This window comes from Scatophagus argus, chromosome 18 (genome assembly GCF_020382885.2).
Source record: "Scatophagus argus isolate fScaArg1 chromosome 18, fScaArg1.pri, whole genome shotgun sequence".
Taxonomy (NCBI): Eukaryota; Metazoa; Chordata; class Actinopteri; family Scatophagidae; genus Scatophagus; species Scatophagus argus.
The window spans coordinates 4,055,907-4,074,299 of NC_058510.1; positions in this window are offsets into that span (position 1 = coordinate 4,055,907).

The window sequence follows — 18,393 nt, forward strand, 5'->3', positions numbered from 1 at the left end:
ATCGGTGTCTTTGTGTTTACATTATCTTCATTACAGGACTTGATATTTTATTGATCTTCCCTGTTAGAAGATCAGCAGGTGGAGATGAAATGATGTAAATATCTCCATGTACATTTGGATGTGTCTGTGCACTTTCGCTGCGTGGTTCCACCTCAGTGTCTGTTACACTTTAACTCACTCGTGTTTCACTCTGCTGCGCGTGCTGCTGCTTTCCGAGGAGCTCGAGTCCTCAGGCAGTCATCAGGTACCCTGTGGCACACATCAGCACATGGAAACAGCCTACCTGGAGGCGTGCAACTTCCCTGAACAAATACTATGGAGCCTTCTTCTGTTTTTCACAGTGCAGCCCAGGCCCTTCACGGTGCTATAAGCGTCCCTCCTTTTCTCTGGTCAGCGGCGGCAGTTAACGGGTTAAACTCAGGCAGACTTTTATAAATTACGATCCAATACCGCTAATCTAAGGTTGCACGATTTCTCCTGCATGTCAGCCTGTCCTTCACTATGTGGAAACGCGGAGGACTGCGGTGTCCTGCACGGCCACACACGCTGCAGCTATCGGGGTGACCTCTGACTCCGCGCTTTGTCCAAAGTCCATTTTGGCTCCGGCTCGGGTTGGGAAATAGATTAGCCTTCACTCTCTCCCTGCTGTTTCGGGGTTTGTTTGTTTGTTTGTTTGTTTTTCCTCCGAGACATGCGCCTCATCGCGATGTGCAGTAGCCGCAGCTTTTCACTTTGACGTCCACGTCAGGCCGACATCATCAGTTTATTTTCCTCTGGTGAAGCTTTACGCATCATAAGCGTGATGTCAAAATTGATTTGCTGCCTCCCACTCAACCCCGGAAGCTGCGTGCTGGCCCCACGTCTTTACACACGCAGCTCCTAATAGGTTTATCTAATTCATTCAAAATAAAAGTCTCGTTTAGAAATATATCGAAAAATGACGTATTCGAACGATTACAAACGCAATAAATGACAGCTAAAAAGTCTTACAAAAATATCTGAACTGATGAAAATCGTGTGACTTGGCCGAATAATAAAGTCACTGAACCGGTGACCTCTTCAAGTCAAAGCTATCAAAACATGAAGGTCTGAAGAGCTCTGATGTCTCATGTAATTAGTTGGATAATCTTAAGTTTTACACACGCGACGAGTGTTTGAGTCGTGGGGAAATAAAAGGATATCATACACACCCTGCTGGTCTTCACGGGAGAAATGAAAAGTTATTAACAATAAAGAAAAAACAAGGCTGATCTGCATCTCTATAAAAAGTCTGTTTTATTTCATTCGGTTTGTCTGCTTTGTCAATAATTCTCGGTCGACTGAGGGTCGTTACAGTCGAATAATCACTTTGAACTCAGCTGTTATTTTCTTCCTCTGACTTTACATACTAACAATGACACGTTGGAAACATCCTACTGAAGAGGAAGTTGCGGTAACCGAATGTGACCTTTTGAAAACGTTTGCATCGACAACAAGAAGGGAGCACATTTTGAAAGAGCAGCTGGATGGACGGAGGTTTGTCAGCGCGTCTCTTTCTACTGTTTCAGCGTTCACTTTGCTGCATGATGCTGTCACATTTTTATCTTTTTTTAAATCTTTTGCTTCTCGTGTTTTTATTCCCAACGTGATTAAAAAGTAAAGGATGTGTGTGTGTGTGGAGTGAGGATCTGTAAAATCAGCTGGCAGTCGTGTCCTGTCTCTGTGGTCAGGCACCTTTCACAGCCGCACATGACAACAGAAAAATCAACGAATTTTCCGCAGATCGTCGCTCACCCCGCAGTGTGAGGGGACCCCTGCTGTGTGTCGACTGACTGAGGTGGCCCATCTTCACCTTTATTGTATTCCACTGCCACAGTGAACAGTGGAAACACGGTGACTTGGGAGCTCCTGGTTCAGGTCTCTGTAAGACCTGAAGATGTCTGAGCTGTGCCCACCTCACACTGACGCTAACAGTAAACCGTTAAATGGCTTTAACGATCACCGAGCTCACGTCTGACCGCGCAGGTATCAAAGGTTTTGTATGTTGCCTTTAAAAAATCAAGTAAATCTCAGCTTAAATGAAAAAGGCCGCGGAGACGTTTAATTATCCTCCTGTTTACGTTCTTATTCCATCTGGAAGCTGCACGGTGATGACAGAAACACGCTAGTTGGTGACTTAATGCATTGTGGAATAGGCTGCAGTTTTGTCATGTGGAAATTATTAATCTTTTAAATGATCTGCCTGATTCACATCCAAAGAAAAAAAAATCCTTCCCATCTCAGTTCTGCCTTCAGAACAAGAAGTGGTGCCCTGTTTAAACATCACTTTACTCCAAAACGATCTCCTCTAAACTGCCATCAAAGAACGCAATAAGTAAACACTTTTCTTGTCCAGATCATATTTTACTGGCAAACTAAAATGAGACGATGCGTTCAGTATGAACGAGCAGATATCACGTAAGCTTAACGTGTTTTGTCTGATAAGTTGATATAAAAGCAGAAAAGTCGGGCTCCATTAACATTACAGTAACAACGTGAGTCTACGAAACCCGAACATTCAGCAAAGACACCTGTCATCTCACCTCTGTGGCTGTTCGCGTGACATCTCTACTAAAGTGAAGGTTTTAAAACAGAAAAACAAAATCCCTAAATATATTGCACCCAAATGTAACTGTTCATTCAGCACAAGAGAATTTTGCTCGGTCTATAATCCTAAATAAATAAATAAATACGTAACGACTGACTCACATTTGCCCTGGCGAAGATTGATCCTGACTGGAAATAACTGCGTGATCCATTTATGGACTGTGGGACAAATGGGTAGCAAAATATTAACTAGCCTCTAAATTTGCCCTGCCATGTTTTGTTCTCTTATTCACCTTTAATTAAAACTTAAATATGCAAGAGCACGAAACCACAACTCCCGGGCAGCAGCTCTGGGGTCAGGACCCTGATGTGACCATGAGGCCCTCAGGAGAAAAAATAAATTCACTGTAATTCATAATTATTATTTTAAAGCTCCCTCTAAATAGGAACCTTAGATGAGAATTTAATTTCAGTGGGAGGAAAGAAAACTCGCTTTTACACTCACTGTCACGCATCAAGTCTGTTTTAAACGTTTTTAAAGGCTGGACTCTCAGCAACCTTTCATCTGCTGAAATAGTTTAATGTGAAACTAATGTGTGACACGTCTGAGTGCCGACGCTAACGTTTACGTGTTGGACAAACAAACGGCACACACGCGTCATGTCAGGCTCTTTAAAGGCCGGGTTCAATGCAGATGGTGGGAGGTGAAAATGGCTGGCAGAGGAAGTCAGCAGATCCTGAAGCTTTGCCTTTGTGTGTGGACGAGACGGGGAAAGAGTTGATATGAAAGAGTGAGAGACAGACTTTAAAAAAATATAGCCCATTATTATTATTATTATTATTATTATTTCTTTTTGCAGAGTGACTCTGCCCCCTGTTGGAAAACAAACCTCCCCATCCCCTGCTCCTCCCTTTCTCCTCGCTCAGTCTGCTGCTCTTATCCCGCTTAAATTATTTATTAGCCTATTTTAAATAACAGACTTGCCATCATATTGCCGGACATATTCTTATTATAAATAAACTAGAACTACACGGAAACGTTTGGATCAGCAGGCGGGCGATGATGAATGAAATGTGGAAAAATATGACTGATCAGCTCCATTTAAAGACGGCGGGGGGGGGGGCGGGGGATGCCCTCAAGTAAGAAAGCAGAGCCGTATAGAATCTGTAATTAAAGTCTCCCTCTTTAGTACCTCATTAAGTCGGTTATATATGAAGCTAATTAAATTGTTGTCCTGCAGAGCCTATAGTCTGGTCTTAATTGAATCATTTCGATGTGTAATCCGTCAGATCGGGTGGTGCAATGAGAAACAAGCGCACCGATCCTAATATGATCGTCTCAGGAGGACAAACCTCCTCCTCCTCCTTCGACCCTGTCCCCAGAGGTCAGCACGGGGTCAGTGTCTTGCTCAAGGACACTTCAGCAGGTCGCGTGGCTGTGCGTCTCCACGCAGCCTCACGCCGCGGACGCGCGTGAATTGTACAAAAAAAATATACATTTATGTATGTATAGCGAAGAAGTTGGGAAGGTGTGGAGGGGTGTGCGTTTTTTTTCCCTAAACACCGACTGATGGAAATTCATGGAGGTCCGGGTTAACAAAGAGCACGCGCGCACGGTCACGCGCGCCTCCCGGCCGCTAGGTGGCAGTGGTGTGGTGTGTCTCTTTCTGCTGTCCTGTGGGGAGCTCATAGAAGGAATCATCGGAGGGGAACAAAGAAGGGGAGGGAGGGAGGGAAAGAAAAGAGAGGGGGGTGAGTCTCTGTGTGTGTGTGTGTGTGTGTGTGTGAGAGAGAGAGAGAGAGAGAGAGAGAGGGGGGAAGAGACTGGGGTGGTGGGCGGGGGGGGGTCTCTCCCTTGTGACAGGACATATATGGAAATTTGAACGGCTCACGTTCACCTCTGCCACAGCGCGCATGCCTGTTTTAATTTGCCATCTCTATAGCCAGCACCATCACCACCATCACCTCCCGTCATGAGGCAGCGCCCCCGGTTACAGGCAGGAGCCGTACGTGTGACACATGTAAGGAGAGAGGCTATGTATACGTATGGAAACAGCTGACGGATCCATAGTCTTAAAATAAGCCCCGTTACCCCACCAGCTTCAGGGGTTCAGTGTGATTGCAGTTACAGCAAAACAAACAATATGGCAGCCCAACGTCCGGCGGAGGGATATTAGCCCAAATGCAAATGTCACCTGCAGTTCACCTTTCCATATGTGGCTGCGACATGTGTATGTCCAAATAAAAAAAAACCTAACAAAAAAACCAAAACAAAAACAAAACTTACAACCTAACAGTAGGTGTATCCGCTAATGAAGCATAAGACTATAAAAATAAAAGTGTAGCCTATTATTAAGTATTGGTGTAATGAAAAATTAGGCCTATTAAGTTAGTGCAATGAATAAATAAACATATAGCATGAAAATAGCAAAATTATGTCTTACCTAAATTATTATTATTATTATTATTATTATTACTACTACTCCTACTGCTAAAACATTATGACAGAAATTGGTATTGAGCCTCTGTTTTAAAAAAATAAAAATACGTCCTTAGCTCTGTAACGTCTAGGCTGCTATACTGGCTAAAATACAAAAGCTAGCCTACCGACCGTCGTATCTTAAATTTATTTATTTATTGTAAATAATATTAATTTTTTTGGGATGGGTAAATGGCGAAACAGCCGGTGTTTCCCTGAGCGCGCAGGGGCAGCTGTTCCTCCTCCTGCCTGCCGGTGAATAGCAGCTCTCTGCCGGCTGCTGCTGCCGCTGCGGCCGCCTTCAGGAGCTCGATTTCCCCCTCACGTCCTGCGAGGCTGCCCGGCACGGCGGCTTCGCACCGAGCGCGACCGGCGAGTCGTTCACACCGAGAGAGGAGTTCAGCCAACACATCTCTGTCACAAAACACATTTACAGCCTGGAAAAAGAATTAAACAGCGTGTTGTTTGCTTTTTTTCCGCCCCCCAGATTTATTTTCTCACGGTGGACCCGCCATATTTTACCCTGCCGCTGAGTGAGCACGGCAGGCAGTTAGGAGATCTGGACACATTTGGCTCTGCAGTGCTCCACTGACAGCCAAGTTCAGAGCATTTTGTTTTCTCTCACTGTGTTATTTAAACGCATCTAAACCAATCCGGACTTACATCTGTCTTGCAATCGTGTAAAAACTCTTTCAGTTTGTTTTAACATTGCTGCAGCCAGCATGGAAGTCGTACGTTTTCCTCATAATGAGCCCATCAGAGGAGGATTTGAACTGTGTGTTAAAGCTGTGTGTTGTTGTTGTTGAGTGGTTTATATTCAGGACTGAGCTTGCCGAAGTTTCATTTTAGCCAGTCCACATGTTAAAGCCTCAATCAGAGGCAGAGCTCTGGATCAAAGTGAGTTAAGTGAGTAATTGAACTTTGTGGTTACAAAGGTTACAGTCTCCTTTGACATGTTGCCAGAAAAATCTGTGCCCACACCCCCACCCCACCTCCTTTTTCTCCTCAGCTCCCACAGATTGACTGTATGCGTGTGTGTGGGTGTCTCAGGGAAGTTTGCAGACAAGAAGAGAATTTGTAAATGTCGCTCAAGGAGAGACATTTCTATTCTTCCAGCAATAAAATTACTGTAGAGACCCCGTTTCACCTGCCTTTTCCATCTTCCACTGCAGCACACTCTCATGGTTGGCCGTCTGTGTTGGGGTCCGGGAGGATTCAGAGCCCGGACGTTAGTTACAGCAGCAGATGTAACTGTTCTCTATCTATCACAGACATTTAAACTCAAGGCCAGTTTGATAGCAGCAACAGAGGTCTGAATCACAGCTGATCATAAAGGGGCTTTGTTGTGATTATCAGTGTGCGATTGCTGCGGGACTAATCGGTGCAGATATTTTGTGACTGTGCGAAACAGCGATGGGAAACTCTGTTTTCTGTTTTTTTTTTTGTGATTCAGTGTGAAAGTCAGCTTACACTGTTTTTTTCTCTTCTTGTTTGTGGAGGCCATTTGCACCAGTCAAGAACCACGCAAAGTCCTGTAAAAAATACAGAAACAGAAAAAGAGAGAGATGGATTCACACAGAAATTATGCTAATTAAAGCAATAATTAAAAAAAAAATGCAATTTAACACTTCTGTAAAGCTTATCAATTATGATATAGTTAACACACTGACCTGCACACTCTGAACAGGTTTGTAGACAGGGTAGGAAGACAGTCAGTCAGACAGGCAGGCAGGCGTCCACTGCAGCCCAAATTAAAACACTTTACAATCAGGCAGGGCGAAGGACGGCCCTGAGGCCTCTCAGTTTCCTTGTACAGGGGGTCTTAACCAAGGATCAACTTTCATGCAAGCGCTCCCGAAGAAGGATGTCTCTTTGTTCTATCAGGAGCAGGTCCGCACAGCTTCGGTCTTCGTTTGACAAGTGAAACAGAGGAGGAGATGAGGAAATGTGAGCATGAATGATGCAGCGTTACTTCAGAAAAGCCCGAAGAGGACCACTTTTACTCTGCGACATACTGCAAATACACGCAGGGCCTCTCATACTGTGCAAGAAAGGAGAGCTGATTATAAACTTCCTTCACACAGTCATTCATTTATTAATGGAACAGCGTGAATTGACTGTACAAATCCAACAGTAAATAGAAAATATTCACCCCCCCCAACCCACCAAACAGAGCAGGGTTAATTGAAGATGGCAGTACTGAGTGTACAAGCACAGATTCATTGTTTGATGATACAAAATGTGGCTGATGTGTACAGAAGTGTGCTCTCTGAGAAGCCGATGTCTGTGTGTGTGTGTGTGTGGAATGAACACAATGTTAGACACAAAAGGAGCACAGCAGAAAGAAAAGTGTCAATCTCCACCTGACTCTGAGCCCATTAAAGGGTGAGAGAGGAGACAGATGTGTGTGTGTGTGTGTGTGTGTTCGTGCTTGCGTACGTGTGAGCGCGAGAGGTGAGGATAAAGACACCTGAAGGTGTATGAAGTGCGTACATCCATTCACGGTCCTGATCAGCGGCCATTAGCAACAGCCTGAGCTGGTTTGCTGGTCTGACTGAATCTGTGGCTGTTTCCTTTACGCAGAAACAAACACTGACTCTGCTCAGTCCGATTTAATTTCCTACCCTTTCTGTCACACTTTTCATTGATTGGCTCCTGTGCTTTCAACTAGAGCCTCTCTTTTATCAATCCCACCCTCCTTTATTCTCACCCAGCACCCGACTCGTCCTCATTTATTCATTTATTTATTTATTTGAGCAGTGATGAAATCTAAGGTCCCTGTGGCAACTGTGCATGTATGCATGTTTGTGTGTGTGTGTGTGTGTGTGTGTGTGTGTGAGTGTGTGTGTGTGTGTGTGTGTGTGTAGTTTTAGGGGCAGGGCAGTGCAAGCAGCAGTCTGATCCATACTAATGTTCATTGATAGGAAAATCAATGGTGCATTGATCCAAGACTTGGCTCTGAGAGAAGGCAGGGTGGGGATGCAAGTGTGACAACTGGTGGAAGAGCAGCAGAAAGAGGAAGAGACGGAAAAGGAACAGTAGAGGAAGGAAAGGATTAGGCAGATGAGGATGAGTAAAGAGGGATAAAAAAAAGGGGGGAAGGAAGGAAAGAAGCTCAAACCCACTGCAGGTTTGTGCACATGACAGAGACGAGGCTCGAGCCCCACCGGGTGCTGTTGGGGGTGGGTAAGTATATGTGTGAACAACCTGTCGTGGTCTAACTAGTCTCTTTTCTCTCTCTGTCTCGCAGAACTGCTCCTGAGAGTGGATGAACAAGCCTCAAATGGAACCTGAGAAGAAGGAAAAAAAAAACGAGGAGAAACGGGAGAGGAGAGGAGGATGGGAGGGAGAAAATCAATTTTCCCAGACAGAGGCAGGCTGGTCTAATGGAGGTCTAAAAGAAGAGGAGGAGGAGAGGACATATTTTCCTCTGATTACCTCCTGTAGCCTCTCTGGCAAACCTTGAAAGCTAGCATGGCTACAACGGCCTCCCTTGTCTGACCTTTTCACAGAAGGTATGGAGTCTAGTTGCTTCTTTCGCTCGGCAACAATCACACTCTGAGGTGGAGAAGAACTGCTGTGTAGCCAAAAAAATAAAAAAATCCTGACATGCAAAACTGCAATCAAACTGACCTGACAGACGTTGCACTTAACATAAATCATGTTTTCATAAACACATGTGCACATTCTCTCTCATTGCTCTGAATTTCCAACAATGGTGGAACATTTTGAAGCAGCATCTAAGCAAATTTCCTCTTCTTTTTCTTTTTTTTGTGGAAGTTACATAAGCTCTGCATGTCTGAGAGAGAAATGAGATGGACTAAATGGATAAAGGTTTCCATTTGGCAGAGATGAATCATTTATAAAGTATAAAGGAAAGAAATTTGTCATTAACATCACTGCCAAATTAAAGGACATATCTTGAGTACCCCTTTTCTTGTGATTCTCGGTTCAGATGGCCTGTCTGACGTCATATGACCAGGTTGCTATGTTCAATTTCCTGCTACAGGCTTTATTATTATAAATTGGTAAGTGAAGTGGATGTTCAGTGCAATGGGGAAAAATGCAGGCAGCCATATTTTCCAGTTCTAGCTGAGTGAATTTTAAATCTTGTTTATGGCTCTCCTCATAAAGTAAAATGCGTGTGCGATGGTAGAGAATTTTCTAGAGCATTACCAAACTGATGTCCGACTAAAGGAGCAATAAATTTTAGGATTTTGGACGTGCTGCTTTAAAACCTAACCAATGGAGCTTAATTGTCCCAGTTAGTGCATTGTTCAGCAGCTTCGATTAACCAACGCTTGTGAGCGTAAAACTGCTGTCGCTCCAAAAACACACGTTGCCACAGGCCATCTGAAGTTAGAGTCTAAACGGCTGTGAAGAAAAAGCGGGACCAAAACAGGGACAGATGTGGCTCCCAAAACCTCTCCAACAGCCACCGTGCTTCAGCTTCAGCAGATTTGTGATGTGCTCGTTCAACTTGTGAATGATCAACTGGCCATTAAACAACAGGAACTTTTCCTTTTCTTCCTGTACAAACATGGCATTTCTTTCCCAGGGAGAGGAAACAAGCGAAAAACCTCTGAAGGGTTTGAAAAGCTATTAAATATCTGTCTGTCTGTCTGTCTGTCTGTTACTGTTTTTCTGTCACTCCCTCCCTGTCTCGTTGGCTCTTTGTGTTTTTCTGTCTCTCCCGGCCTGTGAGGTTAAAGTGGCTTCCATGGTAACGGCACACTCTGTTTATGCCACGACGTCTCACTTCATCACAAGCTGTTGATGGCTTTGATTTGCATGCGTGCTCGTGTGAGTGTGCGTGCGCCCCCCCCTTCATTTCTGCAAAATACTAACAAAGAACACACACATCATACAGGTGTTAGTGAGATTAACAGGACCAGATTAAAAGTATATTCCTCAGACATTTGAAGCATCACATTCCTCAATAAAAAGATAAAGGGAAGATAGGTGGAAAAGCTCTTTTGGTCAGGCTTTAAAGGCACATTTCTCTTTTTTCATAGCACAGGATTGGGATGTACAAAAGCAGCTTGTGAAAAGCTGTTGTTTTAATTTTAGTCACTGCCTTTAAGGCTAATACTACTTAAAGGGAAAAAATATATGAACTAAACAAAACAAAGGAATCTCTCTTGAGATGCTACGAAAACGCCAACATGTGCATTTATTGTGCACCATGTGGGGTTTAACTTTAACAAAACCATACAAAGGAAATTGGCACTTTAGCTGTTAAGATAAAAAAAAATGTAAATTTAATCATACTCATTTCCTCATTCTGCGAGCTGATTCCGTACACTTAACCACTTAAATTAGTGGCAGAAACAATGATTATGACTTCTTTTCACCAAAACCAGTCGCCCCAATTAGTGAAGTGGGGGAGGGGATGCGGGGGTGAGGGCATGCAAGGGGGTGAGAGCAAAGGAGGGAGGGAGGGAGGGAGGGAAGGCCCAGCTAGCAGGACCTCCTGCAGGGCAGAAAGGGGGGGAAAAATGGATTCCATACCAGGAAATCCATTAGGGCAGGGAGCGGCGTGGGACTGGCAGCACAGAGCAGCCGCCATGTTTTTAAAAAATTCCTCATTAGAGGTAATTTCTAAATTACAATCAGCATGGACAGAATGAGAAGGCGAGGATCTGACCAACTCATCAGGATAATCAGGGTAATAGCATGACTCGGAGTGTGTGTGTGTGTGTGTTGGAGCAGAGAGACAGAGATGGAAACCAAAGAGGGCAGAGCAGGAGGGAGGCTGAATTTTAATTGAGCTTCTCCTCCTGCTGGACACTGACTATGGGATGTTTTTTCTGCTTTGTTTTTTTGATTAAATTTTACAACTAAGTGATAAAGGTAATTACTCTGGGGAGGTTTGGTGGCTGAAGCAACAAGCTAAAGTAGAGCGGGAGTGTATCTCTGTCAAAATCTCTCCCGCTCTTCTCCTGCCACCACCTTCCACCTCGGAATGAGACGGGCGTGGAAAAGCTGGTGAAAGTGAAGCGAAAAGGAGGAAGAAGAGGGGACAGGAAAAAAAAAAGAGGGTGGAGAGTGAGACTGAGGAGCGAGGGAGCGAGGGGCCTCTGCAAGGGAGAGGGTGAGAGGAGGGGAAACGGCAGGAGGGGAGGAGGGCGGGAGGGAGGGAGGAGAAGAGGTTAATTTGCACATATTAGAGAGGGCAGGATTTTTCATTAAAAAGAGATTGAAGTTGATATATGCCTGTGCGCTCCTGACACACTGTACACTCTGATTGTGTTAAGTCCTTGACAGAACAAAGGACCCCCCCTTCTCTCTCTCTCTCTCTCTCTCTCTCTCTCTCTCTCTCTCTCACAGCTATTACAACCTGGCTGCAACTCTGGCAGCGTTTTTGGTAGCTTTATGGAGCTGTTTCATGGTGAATAGAAGCTCAGACAGAGTGTCATATCACCTCAGGAGCCCCTCCCCTCCCACCCCAAATGCATGTGCATACACTTACTTTCTTTCCTATGTAAATTGATGTCCATGCAGGGGGGATAAAATGGTTTTCATGCATGTTTGAACCAGGTGGTCAAGGCTTCGGCACAACAGTCGGATCTCCATCTCCTCTCGCTGCAACACCGGAAGCACGAGAAGCCAACGCCTCTTGATATTCAGCCCTTCCAATTAATTTTTCCAAGGCCAACAGTCGCTCAGGTAAGCTGATCTGCCACTGGCCTGAGGCGAAGTTATACCTGCTGCAGAAACAACACAAGCAATAAGAACAACACTTTTTTTTATGATCTGTTGTTAAGGGCACACGAAGCTGTTACAAAGCTCCTCTTTCTTCTTTCCCCTCCCTGTCTTTTATCTTGTTTTCTTCCGGCCACATCTGTCATTCCACGCTGGAGGGTTATAGCTGATCTTTGACCTTAGTTAGCGCAGCCCTTGAGACCTGTTTCACAGACATGTACACACACACACACACACACACATACACACATACATACATACATACAAGCCTACACACACAGAATAGCAGATATTGATTGGCGATAGATAGATAGAGCAGGGCGGGCCTGATAAGGAGGCCATATTTGATGTTTGTTCTGGCAGTACAGAGAGAGAGAGAGAGACAGAGAGAGATTAAATCACAATGAGCAGCCTGCTCCGTCCTTGGCTTCGTCCCCACTTGAGACTTTACAGGAGTTTAGGGGTCGAGCTTAAAGGATGACGGGTGAGGGATTGTGGACAAGGGGCGCCTGGCCTGCTTAAATCCACTGCAGTAAGAGCCACTGATTAACATGCACTGCACTGTTATTCAAGAGTGTTTCTGTGCAATCCGAGGTTTTCAACATTTCAGGCTCTTAGGTGCACAACAGCAACAACAACAACCGTTTCTACTCTAAAGGCACGGCTTTGTCTCCCTCCCTCTTGTCCTCTGTGTTCAGGGCAACGGACTGATTGACAGGCATCAATACATGTCTGTAGGCTCACTGTGTGTCTCAGCTCAGGTCGTGTTTGCTGCAACGCACACACACACAGAGTTCATTCAACCAGGTTATGGTTTAAGAATTTTGTTTTTATCACCTCTGGAGCAAATTTTTAACCAGCACTTTTTTTTTCTTTACATGTGACCTATTAAGCATTTATAGGCACCAAACAGACACACGCTTTACAACACACTATAGTGGGAGTAATGAAGTACGACTGCAGGCTGATGGAAGATGCTAAAATGTGAGGAATTATGAAGTAAAGTTTGATATTGTTAGCGAACGTTAGCCTCCATGCTGTCAGTCTGTGGCAACTAAACCCCTGAGTGCATTGAACAAAGTGAGGGTGTGTTTTATTGCTTATGAATTCAACAGTTTGCATGCAGGAGGGAGACAGTGTCCTTTCCACCGTTAAACAGACTCACTTTATGTATTTGTCTACAGTTGTACCTTAAACTTACATAATGATATACAATTACATACATTTACGAGTAAGCGTTTATTAAATCTATGTACAGATAATTTAATTTAAGATCACACTGTCGAACATTCGCACACACACATTCGTCACATGTGGACAAACACGTGAGAAATGTCCTCCTCACTGTTTACATTACGGTGTGTTTCGTCCTTAATTAGCTGTCCACGTACTTTGCATAAATGTTTAACGTGTTACTAAATTAAAGTTGGATGTTTGAGTTCCCCGTGATGGACGTGAGGCTGTTTTCACATTCATCCCAGTAAATTTACTCTGTGCTCGCTGATTTGATTTGCAAGAGGGCGGAGCCTTCGACATGACAGGTAGTTTACAAGTTGTTCAGTGTACACAAGTGTGATGTGGAAACTTGAAGTCCTCAGTGACTTTACAGTGAAGTCGCCTTGTGTCCAGTAGTTAAACTTTGAAATGAAAAATATTTTGTGTATTTACATATACTGGATTTTTTAATGATGGAGAAAGAATTGGTGCCATTTTAAGGATTTTATTGTAGTAATTATTTTTCTTTTGGGGGAAAAGCCATGTGAGACAACAGGAAGTCAGCCATTTTGAATTTTTGAATTTCCTACAAAATTAAGTAGATCGACTTTAAATTGGGTCAATACGCTCTGAAGACATTTGTTTCTGTTAAACTGTGAAGCTTTGGTGTTTGAGAGGATTTTTATGTCTGCCTGCGGGGATCTTTAAGGTTCACATGAGCGATAATACTGCAATGTTTAAAAAAGCAGAAAAACTCACGGATTTTTATTTCTATGTTAAGTAGGAACATTCGGTACGAGAATACGACATGAAGCTGGTTCACACATGAAAACACTCGTGTGTGAGGAGCACATGTGTTCTGAATTCACATGTGGGTTTTCACATGTCACAGCGTTTCCCCTGAGGTTCTCTTTGTCTTCCTGCCGGTTCCTACTGATCTGCACAGGTATTCTTTTGACTGTAATTTTGTGCACAGCGTCAGTTTGTCGTAAATCAGTATCTACGATGCAAAGTTAAAGGTCTTCTCCTATTATTACACAAGCGTGGTTTAAAGAAAATCTAAATAAATAAAAACCAAAAATGGACCAAACTCTGTTCTGGCAGCGTACTGACCTGAGACTCCCCCTTTACATATGACCAGAGCCAACCCAGGATCCAAATCCCCCAGTCGAAAAGGCAGCATGTGTACGTATGAAAGGCTGTATATGTTGGCCAGTGTGTGCGCGGTCTCAAGGGTTGGGAGATTATGTCGACAAAAGGTGCACCTGGTGCTTTAGATTGAGTTTCTCTCCTCCCCTTCTTCCTCCCTTTATCCCTCTTCCATCCCCCTCTCCCCCCTTCTCCTCTGGCCATTTCCAACATTACCCTGGGACTTTTAAAAGATTAGACTGCAGCTTTTATAATTGTGCCACTAATGCATGTCAACAGCTTGGACTGAGGGAGACTAATGGAGAATACTACTCTTTAATATCAAAAATACCTCCCGGTTGTGGGAATACGGTTTGTAGGTTCTTTTATAATCATATATAATCACGTATAGTGTGTCAGGGCGGATCATCGAGCCTCGTCCCTGTGTAACTCGGATCTGCTGGGGTTCTGCGCAGCCAGAGATAAACAGATATGAATGTGCTCAGGTACACAGTATTAAGGTCTTTTGGATGAATATGCAACAGCATCAGGAGACCTGTTCATGCTGATGAATAATCAGTGTTTGGTACACCAGAAAAAACAAAACTGCTTTTCATTGGTTTTCTGGTTGCCGGTGTTATTAGCAAAATGTACCAAAAGAATCAACAGTAAAAGTACTCCTGTAGTGATAATTTAACCTTTCTGGTCATGTTGGAGCTGACTTTCACTACGATAGTTTAAACTGGAGTTTCCCAAGTCGAGGGTCGAGACCCCTCAGGTGGGTCACCTGATAAAATTGATCAGATGATTCATGATTCATTCATCATTTTTGTTTTGTTATGACATATTGGATATTTTCTAACCAATGAGAGCTTTAGATTGGACATGTCTGTGTTTAGAAGCCGCCACAAAGCCACAAAGGTTTTATTTTATAAGCTCGTCATGTGTTTTTAAATATAAAATCAATTTGAAAAATGTCTATAGCTGTCAAATAAATGTAATGACAGAATCACACCCTGAAAAACAGTGGAGTATATAAAGGAAACCTCAGAGTTTTACTACTGGAGTAAATGCACCAAGAACCTTCCACCACCAGACAGGATTTTACATCACTTACTGTGCCAGCGCAAATTGCTTTACCTCATGGGAGAATTATTGTATCCCTGTAACACTAGAACATTTGGGTTTAGCTTGTGGTAGCATTAAAGCCCAAAGCTTCACTGAGGAAAAAAAACAAAAAATAAAACATCTTTTTTTGGGGGGTCGATTAATGGATCATATTTCCAGATCTGTAGCGGTCAAAATATTAATGTGTCTGCTTAAATAAACCTCACGGGGCAAAGCTCTGCCTTTCATGTTTAGTCTTGTAGGAGACACATCTGTTTTTTCACTCTGTCATTTTTGTGACAAATTAATTAAACATCTTGTATTAAGGCGACTCGATCTGTCCACAGATGCACTCGCGGTTTGCTCACAGCTCCTTTTGTGTGTGTTTTTCAAGGTCTGTGTGACTGCTTACACACATGTTCAAATAACACACACACACACACACACACACACAGACTTACCTGTTATGAACCCTTAACAAAACCACAGTGTTGTTTTAATGGACTAAGATTTCAGTCATCAGAGTTTGTGTGTGATCATTTGCACACACAAACCTCTCTCTCTCGCTGCAGGTTTTAAACCTCTCTCAGCACCCTGATCCCCACAGCAAAGAAACTGAATCAGCTATGTGTGTGTGTGTGTGTGTGTGTTCTTGTGGGCATCATATGTAAGCACCTACCACCACCATTTCCAAAACACACACACTAGCCTTCCTCTCCAGCCCAGGGGTCTCCAGTCTGCATAATAAATGAGGCCTGCTGATAGGTGGATGAACAGGGGAGGGGGAGGACTCTCTTTCTCTCACACACACACACACACACACACACACACACACACACACACACACACACTGGGTCTTTACCATTTAACAGCTGTTGCCGTTGGAGAAATCCCAGGTCTCTTTACATGCTTGTTGTTCGCTCGTTTATCGTGATTGCAGCAGCGGTTTGACTCGTCTTCAGTGTCTGCGATGTTCTGATTGCTGGGAATCAGCTTCAAGTCTCCACAGGAGTGTCTTCCCTGCCGTCCGCTGCGGTGTCCTTGAGCAAGGCAGTTATCCCTCAAACTGCTCAGGACGACCCTTTCAGTAGGTGTGGGCAGCTTTTTTTTTCTTTTCCTGGTGTTTAATCATAAGAATACACACACACACACACACACACAGGTGGAGCAAATCTGACAACAAAAAGAAGCAATGACTAAAGTAAGACATCTCTCTTCCACTCTTACTTTTAATACGATTGTGACACACACACACACACACACACACACACAGAGCTCCCTCAACCTGCCATCACTAACCAGGGGTGGACTTATTTAATAGAACCTCCCACGTCCATTTGAAGGTAATTATCAGTAATGATCTGCCTCTGACTGATCTATTTTTACCTGATGATCGAACCAGATCTCATCTCAGATCTGTATCCCGTCACATTCATTATAACCCCACAAGGTTACATTCATCTCTGCCAGCACCACCTGTCCTCATAATGGTTTCATTCTTCACCCGGAGCCCATTCTCAGTGATGGTAAATACAGGAAATACAGTATAGGCTTCCTTTTTCTTTGTTTGTTTTTTTTTTTTAATTTGTCCTGGTGGGATGTGAACTTTTTGCTCGTGCCTGTGTGTCTTTAATTTCCGAACAGCCTGTCATTAAAGGAGAGATTGCCCTAATAGATAAATAAATGTGTTAAATTTGTACCACAGTTAAGACTAATCATGCTTTTAAAACAACATGAACATGTGATGTTGTTTTAAAGCCAAAGAGAAAAAAAATCCAACTGCAAAGGGGACAAAGGGGTGTGGGGGTTTCTAGATGAGTTTAATTGAATTTATACATAATTTAGTGCATTTCTGTGTGGGTCATGTGGCTTCCCTGCAGTTGGCTGCTGTGGTCGATGAATGGTCTTCAAAACAACACACTGGAGGTCGCCATAGCAGAGAGGAGGATGGACTTAAGACAAAAAGAAAAAAGTAAAATATAAAAACATAGTTAGAGTTATATTGTGGTGGGAAACGCCGACTACCAGTCAGTATATGGATGATATAAAATATTATTGTGGGAGGTCACGGAAAAAAATAATCTAATTTAATGTGTAATGTGCCTTTATCCTAACGTAATTCCATTGTAGGCTGCAGGTATTTTAATTTATCCAACAACATTATGCAAGCCTACATTAAAAACACCGTAAATGGATGCTGTAGAGCCACTGGTCGCTTTCTGAACATGCACAACGGGTTTTATATAATATAATACAGTAACAGTAATTTCGGGAGAGTGTGTGGAAAATTATTTTGCAGCTTATTCCAACATCTGATAAGGATTTGTATGTCCTGAATATGAATGCATCGGGAAGCCTCGGGTGAAACACGCATCTGCACTCTGAACTGCGGTCTTCAGACGGGCTCTGCTGCGGAGCTGCATTTCCCCTTCCGAAGGGGGAAAAGCAGACAACAGAAAACCGCTTACTCAAACCTCCCTCCCTCCCTGCCTCCCTCCCTCCCTCCGCGGCGCACAGTGCAGATATCCTCCCGGCTTGTGTGTGTGGTTTTCGGAGCTCTTTTCTTTTCCCGCCGGTAGTGGGAGCCGCAGGCGGCGGGTGAGGGGCGGCTCGCTGGCCGCGCAGCGCTTCACTCGGCGCGGCAGGCGAGCGGACGAGGCGCCGCTGAGTCCCGGGAGGACGCGGCTGCACGGCGGCTGCACGGCGGGGCGGTGACCCGCCTGTGCTGAAGGCTGCGAGGCTGCGCCGTGTGGCCCGCATGCAACACCAACTGATTTATACCACATTATCCAAGTTCTCTTTATCGTTAAATCCAAAATAGATTTTCATATCACATTACTCTGAATTATTTCTTTGTTTGCCGAAGTCTTTCAGACCTTTGAAAGAAACGTTTTAATTTATTTAAAATATAATCCAACGGACAGAAATAGCATTATAACCATTATACAGCTAATTGTTTTGTATTTTGAGAATTTCTGATTCATTTATTTATTTGTAATTTTAGATTGATCGTCTGTTCTTCACAATTTTGTGTTTACAGATTTAATCGTATAACACCTTTGATTTAATTTACATAAAATACGTTACAGCCAGTCAGTAGTACTTTTCTTCATAATTGAAGATTATTGAATTAATTACTGAACTGAATTATTTGATTATCAGTATTCGGTTCTCAGCTGCTGTTATTCATCAAT